The sequence below is a fragment of the Leopardus geoffroyi genome, chromosome B3 (assembly GCF_018350155.1).
Source record: "Leopardus geoffroyi isolate Oge1 chromosome B3, O.geoffroyi_Oge1_pat1.0, whole genome shotgun sequence".
In the NCBI taxonomy this organism is placed as follows: Eukaryota; Metazoa; Chordata; class Mammalia; order Carnivora; family Felidae; genus Leopardus; species Leopardus geoffroyi.
Genome location: NC_059337.1, coordinates 21734241 through 21747165, shown reverse-complemented (window position 1 = coordinate 21747165; position 12925 = coordinate 21734241). Strand labels below are relative to the sequence as shown.

At 54.5% G+C, this 12925-nt stretch overlaps 1 protein-coding gene across 1 annotated transcript in view; it reads right to left on the bottom strand.

The window, feature by feature from the left end:
- The window catches only part of KLF13 (Kruppel like factor 13), a 51012-nt gene that overhangs the window by 26825 nt on the left and 11262 nt on the right, over nt 1-12925 (bottom strand). The window lies entirely within an intron of this gene.

The window sequence follows — 12925 nt, the reverse complement described above, 5'->3', positions numbered from 1 at the left end:
CCTGTGCGGCTGTGGGGGAGGGGCTCGTTCTCCCTTTCTAAAAGGCAATTTGCCCCTGACTGCACATTCCGTTACTTGCTCCCAGGAGTCCATGCTGTGAAAATAATGAACCTGAGCCCACTGTGGATGGCTGTCAGTCATGAAATATTCCAGACGAGCAAGTCACTGGACATGTCACAGCCACCCGACCATAGGGCCTGTTTAGGACACTGGAGATGACCAATGAGGGTTCATGTGGCAAGCGCAGGTAGAAGAGCCAGTCATCAACTCAGGGATGTGATCGCAATGGAATGTTACCATGGGAAAAGTACGGATCATAAGAGGACTTCCATCAGACAATCCCGAGTCTTTTTTTTTTTTTAAGAGAGAGAAGGCACAAGTGAGCGAGGGGCAGAGAGAGACAGAAGAGAGAGAGAGAGAAGCAGTGCTCACCAGGGGCTCATGTTTTTGCCTGAAGTGGGGCTTGTGCTCACCAGAAGCAGGACTCAGAGCTCACCCTGTGTGGGACTCTAACTCACCAACTGTGAGATCATGACCTGAGTCGAAGTCAGATGCTTAACAACTGAGCCACCCAGGAGCCCCAATCCTGAGTCTTATACTAAAAACATACAAAGGCAAAAATGTTGACTGTGGTGACTCATGGGCAGGTGCGATAAAAGTTATCAATACTCCTTTTTGTTAATCTTTGTCTTAATACTTTTCTGTTTCCAAAATCCTTTTTCACGAACACGCTCAACTTTTATAATCGGAAATGAAAATGAACACACTGCACTGAAATCAGTCCCTCAGCAAGCCAACTTCTTATGAGAAACAGGAACACACATCTGACCCCCTCCCAGAGCACCAAAACCCAGTGCATGCTATGGGTGGAGCATGCATTTTCTGACTGTTGACTAGACCCAACTCAGAAGCTGCCATGGGTTCAGGGATGGTGGATTTGGGTCATCTGGAAAGGCAAGTCATTCCTGGAGATGCTGTGGGATTCTCCACTTGGATGTCCACCAATATGCCCCCATCCAGTGTCCTGACTCTCACCCTTACCCCCATGTTCTCACAGAAAGACCACGACAAGGTAGCTATAGCCCCCAAAGCACCCTGGGCCCTGGGTGTCGGCCTGGCCATGAGGCCTCCTCTGAAGCCCGCCTAGAGGGCTGTACCCAGACCAAAGTTACCCTGTGGATCCTTTCATGTCAGACCAGAGGCTGCCTTACACGCCAAACCGCACTTTCTAAACACTGTGTGGGTGAAACAGGTGCAAAACACCAAGCCCTGGGCCTCATTTTCTTTTACCCCACATCCTGGGGGACACAGTTCCCTACACCTCAAGTTTAAGCATCTGATGAAAACAGAACCTAAGGGGAGCATCCCTGCCTGGAACCTCATACACTTCACCCTGAGATCTGTAATGAGATGAAGTTCCCAGCCATCCCCCTGTGGCCCTGGCAGAGGAGCCCAGGGCAGGTTCTGGCCTGGCTCCACCGCCTCTTCTCCCCTCCCCAAGCCAGGATCCCTGGGCCCAGGAAGCCCACTTCCCCACTGTGACTTGGGCAGACTCTTCCCCTTCCAAGCTTCCAATTTGCATACTGGCTTGAAAACAGAGACCACAAGCCACACCACCCTCCACGTTCTGGGAGGTCAGGGGAATTCTCTGTAGGGCTTCACTTGGTGGAGAAGAGCCACATCACCCACAGAAATGTTCACATATTCTGTAAGAGCTTCTTGAAGGACTTGGGAATTTCAGCAACTCTCGGAGTACTCCTGGTTCAGCCAAGGACACATGGCTGATCACTTGTTCTACCGTCTAGCTTCCTGTGGAATTCCAGGGACAACCGAACTCATCTGTTCTTTGTTAATTCGTGCCCAACTTTGCACTGGCAGGAGGGTACTGGAAGTTGTGACCCCCCTCCCCCCAAGCCCTGGGGAGCCCTCCAGCCCCTGGAGAAAGAGGCCTGAAGGCACTTCAAACACCCAAGGATCCCTGCTCCTGACTCCTGACACCCATCTTTCTGGCCCGCACTCAGCCCCCAGGGGCCTGGCGGCCACCCATTTCCTCCTCACCACCAGCATGTTCACATAGCGAGAGGCCTGTGGAAGTATCAGAGGTGAGGCAGCTGAGCAGAGGCTGGACACCACCGATGCCTGGTCGGGGCCTGGAGACTCAGGTCCAGAATCAGGCACAGCAAGGGGCAAGTGCACTTTCAATCCCTGGTCCCCCTAACTGTTCACCATTCAGCCCACACAACAGCCACTACCCCCCACTGCAGCCCAGCAGGACACATGCTTTCCAAATGGGCCAGGCCAGTGGGTGGCCCACCTGCTGTCGGCCTATCCCCAGTCGGACCATTCCCAGCTCTGGGAAAACAATGCCAAAGCCAGGACCTGCCCAAGTAAGGAAAGCAATGGGCAGCATTTCCATGGACCCCAGGATTCCCCCAAATGGAATTACAGTCACAGACCATAACTCTCCAAACTCAAGCATCAAAAAGCCCTTTCAAGTGGGGGCAATGAGCCCACAGGGAATACAGCATCCTGCCCCACACACATCTGCACTCCTTGGTTCCCGAGTCAATATCGGGCCTCCACAAATGGCCCTGGATGATGCCAAAACCAACATCAGTGGCTGAGGCTGTACACCAGAGCCCAAGGCACAGGGGCCTGGCATGCAGTCTAAGCCCCGGGCTCCCAGAAACGAAGCTGGCCGAGTCTGGTGCAGGCAGGCTGTGCACCGCCCTCACGGTCAGCCATGTTGTGGGTGCCAGGAGGGGCTTCCTGGGGCTGAGTGTCTGTGAACTACAGGTTCACTGGAGGTCAGAATAGGGCTGAGCAATGGTGGTCTCAGGTAGGTAAACCCCTGTGTGCTGCTTAATCTTTTCTTTGAGCTCTTCTATATTTTCTGAATTGTTGCAGTTCATATATCGCTTTCAATAAAGATGTGTGTGCATGTGTGTGCCATGCATGTTATTTTTCTTCCCAGAAAGCACTCAGGCTGGGCTGACACACCCCAACCCTTGGGTTCCACTGTCACTTCTGCACAAAGTCAAATTCAAGAGAGTAGCAGGAGCCTCCCACCACCCTGGCCTGCTTCTGCTGCATGATCTTCCTTTTCTACACTTGACTGCTCCTGTGGGCATCCTGACAAAAGCTAAGCAGCGTGTCCCACATGCCAGTCCTGTGTGTTTTCCACTTTCCTCCACCAATAGGAAAGCCTGGGGTCAGTCCTGCCTTCGGAGATAGATGACAGGTGCCCAGAATGAGCAGGAAGAAGCTGCCAAAGTTGAGGCAGGTCCTCCAGGGCTGGTCAAGAAGGCAAGGTGGGAAATAATCACACAGGAGACACCAGACATGACGTTTGGAAACCCACCTTTCTTCCTCACGTGCGGGCCATCCTCAGGGAAGGCGGGGCAGATGGTGGCCTGAGGAATGTTCAGTCTGGGAGAAGCCAACAAAATTCCTGAATGTTCCACCAAAACTGCCCACAGAGGGGACATGCATGCAGCCACAGAGCACAGAAGCCAGGGGACATGGAAGGGCAGGACAGGCCAGACACCATGACACCCACTTCCTTCTTCTCCCCTTGGTTTCCCAATCATGTGGCCTTCCTATCTCATCTCCCCTCTTCTGGTGCTTCCCCCACCCAACCCAGACCCCAGGGGTAAAGGGCTGCCCAGGAAGTCTCTCCCCACCATCTCTCAGGAGCAGCACAATCCTCTCTATCTCCATGCCTCGGGGCTGGTCTCTCATTGCCAAGCAATGCCTCTCCCTGCGGATGGGTCCCCAGACCTCCCACAGACTTGCCCTTTGCTACCCAGCCTCTGTCATGCTCCCCATGGTCTACCTCCACGCCACCCCCTCAACTACATAAGCCTCGCTCAGAGCTTGGAAAAGACCAGCCCCCCCCCCCCGCCCCCACACACACACAAGCATGAGGGACACTCCCAGTCAGTCCAGCTCGGTCTCAGAGAAACCAGTCACCTGGTGGCCCTGGACTCCCAGGCAATCCCAAGACCCTGCTACAGAAGCCTTCTCCTCAGACTTGGTGCTGCCGGCACAACTCTGGGGTGAGGGTGAGGGGGTCCAAACCCCAACTCCTCGCGTAACCAATCTAGTTTCTCAAGCCTGCAAATCCTCCTACCTACTGAGCTTGCCACCCCGACCCAGACCTGACCCCACCACAGACCCAACTAAAGACCAGTGGCCAGGTGACCTGAGATTCCTACCCAGAGCCCCTCCTGTGCTTGACACCCCCTCTCCCCTACTGTCCACCCAAATCACCATTCCAGTTTGACCTCCCTGCCTTCAGCGGCCTGGCTGCTGACCCCCAACTTTAACTGCACTCGGGAGGGTGATGAGGAGTGGAGGACAAGGGTGGGCCAGGCCTAACTGCCTGGCATTTCCCTGTCTAGAAACTGAATGGTTTTGAGGCACAGGTGGTGTTTTCATTTCTTCTTCCAGTTGAAGATGATGCCTTTGCAAGAGAAAAAAAGGTACGGAAGTGAACCACTGTGACAAAGCAGGTCATTGCATCATGGGAGGCCTGCCCCAGAGCAGAGGCTGTGGTTGTGGGGGGAGGCAGCAGGAGTCTTTGAGCCCCTGGCATGGGAGCCCCCGGGGACCCTGAGAGGCCAGGAGACCAGGTAGGATAGGTGGAGAATGAAGAGAAAGGAAAGGTGGCAGTGGGTCACCAGCAGGACAGGGGTGCAGGGGTACCAAGCACAGGGCCCGTGGGAGACGAGACAGGGCCACACTGTGACTGGGGGATGGCCAGAACAGGGCCAGGTGTGCAGCCTTCCTTCTGCCATGAGGGATGACCCAAGCCGGAACAGTAAGGGGCCCACAGCAATGCTCCAGAGTCGGCGGGCGGGGGGGGGGGGGGGGGGGGGGGGGAGAAATCTCCACGTTTCAGAGAAACGAAGAGGGAGTTTTCTGGAACCACAGATGGGTGATTCTGGATGATCTTCCCAGAAACAACAGAGTCGAGATCATCAACCTGGTGTCCTGTGCAGAACAGGTTTGGATTCCCATGGGGACAGGCTGGAGATTCATGAGGGGCACTGGGCAGTGGGTCCATGTGCCAGGACTGGGGCTCATGCTGGGTGCACACGGGTACTCAGGTGTCATATCCCCTCTGCACGCAAGCTCCATTTGAACTCTGGGGAGGTCATGAGAAATGTCTGCCCTCTGATACTCTTCCTTTAGAACCAGGATCACAGCATGTTTATCAGAACGTCATTATTGTCAGTAGCTGAGAACTTTATCCATGGGGCGGCAGAAGTGATAAGCTGGTAGGAGTGCAGGGGTGAGGGGCCACAGGAGCCAAGGAGGTCGGCCCATTATAAATGGGTGGGGAGAACAGGATTTCAGTGGTTAAAAACATTTGAAGACTTTCCACCAGGTTGGCTGAGCAGACACACTGGTCAGAAGTGGGCACTGGCCCAGGACTGTCCATCCTGTGACAGAGAGGTTACCACCTACCCCCAGCTGTGGAGACAGCACGCTGGCACCGCTGGGCACAGCAGCCTCGGGCTGTGGGAGACCTAGCATGGCATCACCGCGATGATGCCCCCGGGCACAGTACACCCATCCGGGGACATCGGGGTGCTGCTCCAAGCACTAGAGAAAGGCAGCCACAAGAGCAGTTCACCTCTCTGGCTCTCCTCACACTCGCTGAAGTGCTTTCTTTCACTTCTGGCTTGTCCACTCATCACACACTATTAGACACACAGTGGTCACTTGGGCCTGGATCTGCCCCCACCCCCACTGCTTTCTGAAAAGGCATCTGAAAGAGGGAAAGGCCTGGCTGAGTGGGATGGGTGGGAGTGTCCAAGGTGAAGGAAGGGCTACAGCAAGGGATGCAGACACCCACACCCCACCCCACCCCGTGCCCCCACCCACAGCAGCATGTGGGGATGAGGTCACATGGTGCTGGACTCAGACACCAAGTCTTCAAGGGGCAGAAGCACCAGCTAGAGCCAGGACCCTTGTGGCATTCAGGGAATGAGTGACAAAACCCCATGCCTTATGCCCCCACCCTGACACTGTCTGCTGACACCCCACAAATGCAGCTTTACACACCAGTCCAGTGTGTATCAATGGCGGGGTCAACCCCACTTCCACACCTGCCAGACCGTTGCCTTGACCCCTGGCCACTTTCTCTCTCCCGTCTTGAGAGCCCAGTGCTTCTGAGCCAGGCTGCAGGGTGGGTTGAGACTCCCCTGCCCACCATCTTGTGACCTTACGTGCCTCTGTCCACCACACTCTGCCCCATGCTCTGGCCAGGGTCTCATCACTACCTCTGCCTGCTGGACCCCATAGAGTCCCAACCCAATCACCCTTGATTAAAGCCTGGGCAGCCAGAGTGACACCCTCTGAAAAGCAACAGGACACTGACCACAGACCCCAGAAGAACCTGCCACAGACCATAAGGGCCCAACTCCCTGGCCCAGCCCCAAGGGTTAGCCTGCACCTGTGGCCTTGGGGGCTGACCTCCATTCATCTCGCTTCCTTCCCCCAAGTCACTTAGGTACAGAAGCAGGACCCTATGCTAGCCTCGGGACAACACAGCCAACCCCACTGGGACTGTCTTCAGGGTACGTGCAGGGTGCCCAGGACTGCTCAGTGACAGAAGACTCCACAGCCAAAAATCCCTCCAGAGCCAGACAGCAATCCTCCCCAACTCCGTCCTACACTGGAATCCATGGGATTTGGTCGAAAGAAAGATTCTACTGCTTTTAGGAGAAAAAAACAAAAACCTGTAAACTCAAGGACCAGAACTCATTCCCCACATTCTTGGGACAAATCCTGTTGACCACCATGTTTGGCCCTGGGATAGGGCATGGAATGACAGCCCAGTCCTCCAGAGAGTCCTCCAGTGCTCTCCCTTCTCACTGGTAGGAACAGTACCTTCAGGCCAGGCTCCTGAGAAAGGGGTGACCCCTCATTGCACTGTGGGCCCAGCCCATGACAGGCCACCCCACAAGGCAAAGGTCACCAGCTAGAGTACTGAGGAAGCATGTCTGGTGAGTGCCTAGGGGGCTGCTGGTTCCTGGCCCTGATCTCAACACCCCCAATCCCCTCCCTGGAACCCCTGCGAATTGGATGCTTAGAAAATTCTGAGCCACAGCCCATTTCAAGTGTCAACATCCTGAAAAACTCAGGTGAAGGGAGTGATGAAGACATACTCAGGAGACTCCTCTGCTGACACCAGCCCTGCTGCAAGGGAGGGAGGCCAGGTGGGAGACTAGGTGCAGGCTGCTGTCAGGATTGACCTGGGGTGCCCCCATCTTCAGGGGCAGGGCTGGGAGAACAAGTCCTGCCCCTGCAGTTGGAGTGACAGGCTCTGGACTTTGAAGGTACAAGGCACTAATCTGAGGTAGTTGGGGAAGTGTTGCTGAGTATTTGCCCAAAGGAGTTGGGGAGCATCTTCGTTTGCTCAGCCTGGAACAAAATACCACCAACGGGGTAGCTTACAAACAGCAGAAATATATTTCTCACAGTCCTGGAGAACAGGAAGTCCAAGATCAAGGCTCCAGCATGGTCGAGTTCTGGTGGGGGCCCTCTTTCTGGTTCATAGCTGGTGTCTTCCCACTGTGTCCTCAAAAGGAAGAAAGGGCAAGGGAGCTCTGGGGAGCCTCTTTTATAGGGGCACTAATCTGTTCATGAGGGCTCATGACCTAATCACCTCCCAAAAGCCCCACCTCCAAATATCAACACATTGGGCATTAGAATTTCAACATAAGAATCTGGGGTGGGGGGGGTGGACACAAACATTTGAATAAAAGCAGGGAGCATCCCCCAAGGTCAACGTCATCTCAGAGAGCCAGTTATTTGTGCCACGAGTATTTGCTGGGCAGGCGGGGCCTTTGAGTATTTGCTGGGCAGGCGGGGCCTTTCACTCATCCGTGTGACCTGCCTCGTTGGGAGGAGACTGTTATGCAAAACTCAGCCACAGGAAAAGGAGGTGCAGAGGGGGCAGTGACAAGATACTCCCTCAACAAAGATACATTAAAGCAGGATGACCACGTGGAGCACCCCGGGGCTGGGCAGGAGCCGCAGAGGGGTGACTCTGCCCTCCAGAAAAACTGAGACGGCAGACACTTCTGGCCTTCCCAAGCTGATTCGGAAACAGGTGACACCAGTTCTGTGCCTGAGAGCCCAAGACGCCCTGGGGTTTTCTGCCTCGGGCCTTTGCATGACTATCTTCCATGGAGTCACGGCAGACCAGAGTCAGAACCTCCAAAACCCAGAGAGCACACTGAGCACCCAGGGCTGGCCAGCTCTCGACAACGGGCAGCATAAGCAGGAAAATTTCCCAGGCCATTTCCACGTTGTTGAACACTGTACCCTAACATATGAAATCCAGTTTACACCACTGTAGCCCAGGATGCGGCTAGCACAGGTGGGCCCATGCCTTGCGAGGGCTCTTGAGCACCCAGGCCAGCTACTGGATGAAATGCCTCCCTACGCTGGGCCCCATAGGAGGCTGGACACCCCTCCAGCCCCCTTGCCTTCTCCACACAGGTGAGCACCCTGCAGGCAATCTCCCCACTCACCCGGGGTGCTGACTGGGAAAGCACAGGTTGCAGAGGCCAGGTCAGCCACCTCTACTGGAGACTGCACCTGTCCAGGCTGCTGCACAGACAGCCCTGGCTTCTGCTCCCCCACCCCTATGAGAAGGACAGGGGACATGCCTATCTCTACACGTTGAAGGGCATCCAAACCTGGCCACCACAGACCCGGCCGCTGCTTCTCCCAGGTGGCATTGAGCAGACAGCTATAGCAGCTGCACCTGAACCAGAAGGGTCAGCTCAGGGGTCTCACCACAGCCCACTCACTCAGAGCCAAAAAGGGAGGAGGCCCACTTGGCCACTCGAGCAGGAGACAGAAACAGCACAGGCCCCTGGCTGCCTCTCCTGTCTGAGCAGAGGGGCCGGGTGGGGTCCGCAGAAGGAAAGGGAACCCCTGCCCCAACCCAATGTTCACAAATATCTTCTGGAACAAGGAGATACCAGGAGAGAGCAAGGAAGGCCACGTTAGTGCCCAGGTGTCATCTCAGACTAGATGCCCTCAGCCCTTACATTCATTCAAAATAGTCACCTCAGACCACACAGGAAGCATCTTGATGCCAAACACATTCACACGAAGATGAAAAGCAAGCAGGAAAAGGGTATGAAACTGTGGTTCGACAGCTGAAAAGCCAGCCTCAAGAACGCTTTCATGCTTCCCTTTAGGAAACAATTCTCCTATCTGCGAACATAGAATTGCTGCCCCAAAAAAGAAAAAAAAAAAAAAAAAATAGAGGGGAAAAGAAATCCACAGATGGCCCAAAGCTCATGAAAGCAATTACTCCTGCAAACAAGAAGCAGAATGAGTGCTGAAACCAGAGAAGCCCAGGAAGTTACAAAAATAGCAAATATGAGTCCTGAGTGGGATTCCCTGGCTGCGCGCGTCCGTGTCTAAGCGGCTCTAGCAGCAGAACCAGGCGCTCTCCACTTGAAGGAGCCACTGGGAGTGTTGGGTGAAGCAAGTTTCATGGCAAGCAGGATTTCTGCTGCCCTCGGACTCAAGAGCTAGGCTGCGGGTATGAACTCAGTGCTTCTGGAAGTCTCCCGCAGAGCACACCTGGACTCAGAAAGTCCTTCCATTTAGGTGGAGTCACTGGGCAGGGCTGGCACAGTGTCTGTCACCACGAGCCTGTCTGACGCCATGGAAGGGAGATGCTGCTAGGCCTCAGTCCACCTCAGGCTGTTGGGCACACCCAGAACTGCTCTGGTGACCAGTGATGGGGTCTTCCACCTCAAGGTTCCCGTTCAGCTGCTTCTGCTTTTTTTTTTTAATTTTTTTTTTTCAACGTTTATTTATTTTTGGGACAGAGAGAGACAGAGCATGAACGGGGGAGGGGCAGAGAGAGAGGGAGACACAGAATCGGAAACAGGCTCCAGGCTCTGAGCCATCAGCCCAGAGCCCGACGCGGGGCTCGAACTCACAGACCACGAGATCGTGACCTGGCTGAAGTCGGACGCTTAACCGACTGCGCCACCCAGGCGCCCCTGCTTCTGCTTTTTAAAAAGAGTCAGGCCAGGTACAGCTGGCTGGGGCCTGGGAGGGCTCCTTTACGGTTACCCAGTAACAAATGAGGCTCACCTGAGAGGGGGCCGCCCTAGCCTGAGCACAGCTCCCCAGGAAGCAGGTCTCCATAGCAACAAGATGCTCAAGGAACCTGCCTTTCTGTGGCAGGCTCTTGCTTCATCCTCCCACAACTCAAGACGGGCATTTTATGGACTGGGGCGTGGCTGGGGCCACAAGGCCGGTGAGGGTCACCCCACATGCGGTGCCAGAGGGTGGGGACGTGAGCTGGCACCTGTTTCAAAAAAGTAGTTCTAAATTGTCTGTTGTTGTTTGTTCTGTTCTTTTTTTTTTTTTTTTTTTTTCCTTTTTCAAAAGAGAAGGCAGCAAAAACGTTCATTCGGGTACCCAAGAGCATCACTGTAGTGGGTGAAATTCTGCTCCTGCAGGTTAAACACACAGACACACACCACACAGACACATACAAACCCTACCCCCACGCAACACAGATGCATACACCACACATTCATACGCCACACATTCTACTCCCTCTGAGGTCAGCATGCCCCAACCTGCTTTACAGATAAGAACCCTGGCCAGCTCAATCTGTTCTCACTCCAAAGCCTGGAGTCCTCATCAACATTCCATTTAGTCCCTCTGTTTAAATGACAAAGCATAATCAGGCAAAAAGGACTTTCTCTGATAAAAACACTGAGAGGCTCCCTCAGGAGCTGACTGTAACACTGGGCACACAAACTTGCCTGCTGCTGGGAGGAGAGGGCAGTGGGGTGGGGCCCAAAGTCCAAAGCCCAAATTGTTAGGACTGACAAAGGGCACACAGATGCACCGGAATTTCTGACAAAACTCCCAAATGGAGTAGGGCTTTGAACTTTCAACACTCTTCAATGCCATTTCAACACCTTTGTGTTTTTTCTTCAACATCATAAAAAATGTAAATTCTTCACCAAGAAAAAAAAAATCTAATTCTACGGACATCCTTGAAAAAGGTCTCGTACAAAGGGAGAAAGGATGACAAGGCTTCTCAGTGACCAGGTAGGGAGGCTGCCCAGCAACTGACACAAAAATCTGGAAAAGCTGAAAGGCACAGTACATGAACAGGTAACACCAGAGACTCACCACAAATAAATGCAACAAATATAGACATTTCCTTCAGTTTGGGGTTGGTGGACTTTCCCCCCCCCCCCCCCCCCCCCCCCCCCCCCCCCCCCCCCCCCCCCCCCCCCCCCCCCCCCCCCCCCCCCCCCCCCCCCCCCCCCACCGCCAGTGATGGCAACAGTCCTGCTGCAGGGAAATGCTTTCGACACAGGTACACACAGGGTGTTGGCCATGAGGCCACAGGGCAGCCCGGCCCAACCCAGCAAGAATTCAGCCTATGTGGAGAGAAGGGGTCCCAGGGGCCCTGCGTGCCCAGGATGAAGAAGGGACTCTGGATGCAGGCCTAGGTGTGAACTGCAGAGCAGTTCAAAGGACACACCACCAGCCCCGGCCACCTGGATCACCTCTACCGATGATAAAACGAAGAAAGTCAACTTTCAGCCTTCCGACGTACTCACCAAGCTCCTCCTCGATAGGGGCAGGTGACTGTACTGGGTAATAGACAGGGGGATGAAGCAGAGAGGCCCAAGGAAGCCCCAGGTAAAGGGCAAGGCCTGCACAAGAACCTGGGGCTGAGCTTCACCAGCACCTCCCAGGGCCCTGCGTGGCCTGGCACTCCCTCAGACAGCCAGCAGGGTGGCAGGAGGCCACCCAACCTGGCACATCCAGCCCAAGCTACGCACATATGGGCAGTTACTGTTTAACAGCAAACACGCTGAAGCGTCACCTTGTACCAAGACGTAAAACTAGTTCACACCTTGGCCTCCCAGGAGAATCTGGCATCGGGTGAAAAGAGCACTGCTTAGGCTCAGAAAGACTTACAGGTCTCTCAGAGGACTTCTGGAAGCTCCAATTATGGGGATCTGAACACCCCAAGATAAGAGAGGCATCGCCCCCAAATTTTCCATGGAACATAATCAACCTCAAAACCAGTACAATCTTGGTGTGGTGTTTACATAAGTGCTCCCAGGGACTGGACCCTCGCCAGCTGGCACGGCTGTCGGCAGTGGGGGCCCTTTGTGCCACCCCCACCCTACCTCGCCAGGGCCTTGCCATAGTCTAAAAGAAAAAGTCAATGAATCACTGGAAGAAATGTTCTTCCTATGAAGGGAATATAAATGTTTATTAAGAAATTATAGGAACCAGGTCAGTCATTTTGGTATCTTAGTCACTCCAGCTAATTAAAGAAAAAATCAAAACAGAACGCCATCCCAGAAACTTGAGACAATGAGAACTTCTCTTGCCACAAGCACTTTGAGCCCCAGCTCTGCCAGTTGCCAAGGTGACCCACTGTTTACCTCTCATTGTGTAGGAGGCTGACAGCCCACCAGGCTACCTCCCAGGGAAGAGCTGCCAGGGCATCCCCAGAGGGTGCAAGGAGGAAGCCACAGCCGCCCCACAGGGTCTCCCAGGCTGAGCCTGGACTACAGCACAAAGGAGAGGTATCTTCACTGGTTCTCCTCAAGTTCCTGGGGCCCTACTCCCCCAGTACACCCTCCTGCCTTAGTCCTGTGGGCTGGAAACCCCTGACAGCAAGTTAAAAATGTGCTTAGTCCCAGGGTGCAAGGAGGGAGAGGAGAGGAGAGGGGGAAGGGGAGGGGGAGGAAAAAGAGGAGGAAGGGAAAGGAGGAGGGAAGGGGGTAAGCAGAAGGGGGTGGGAGGAGGGGGGAAGGGAAGGGAGGAAAGGAAAGGAGCAAGAGAAGGGGGAGGTGGGCGGGGGAACAGTAGGAAAGGGGAGAAAGGAGGA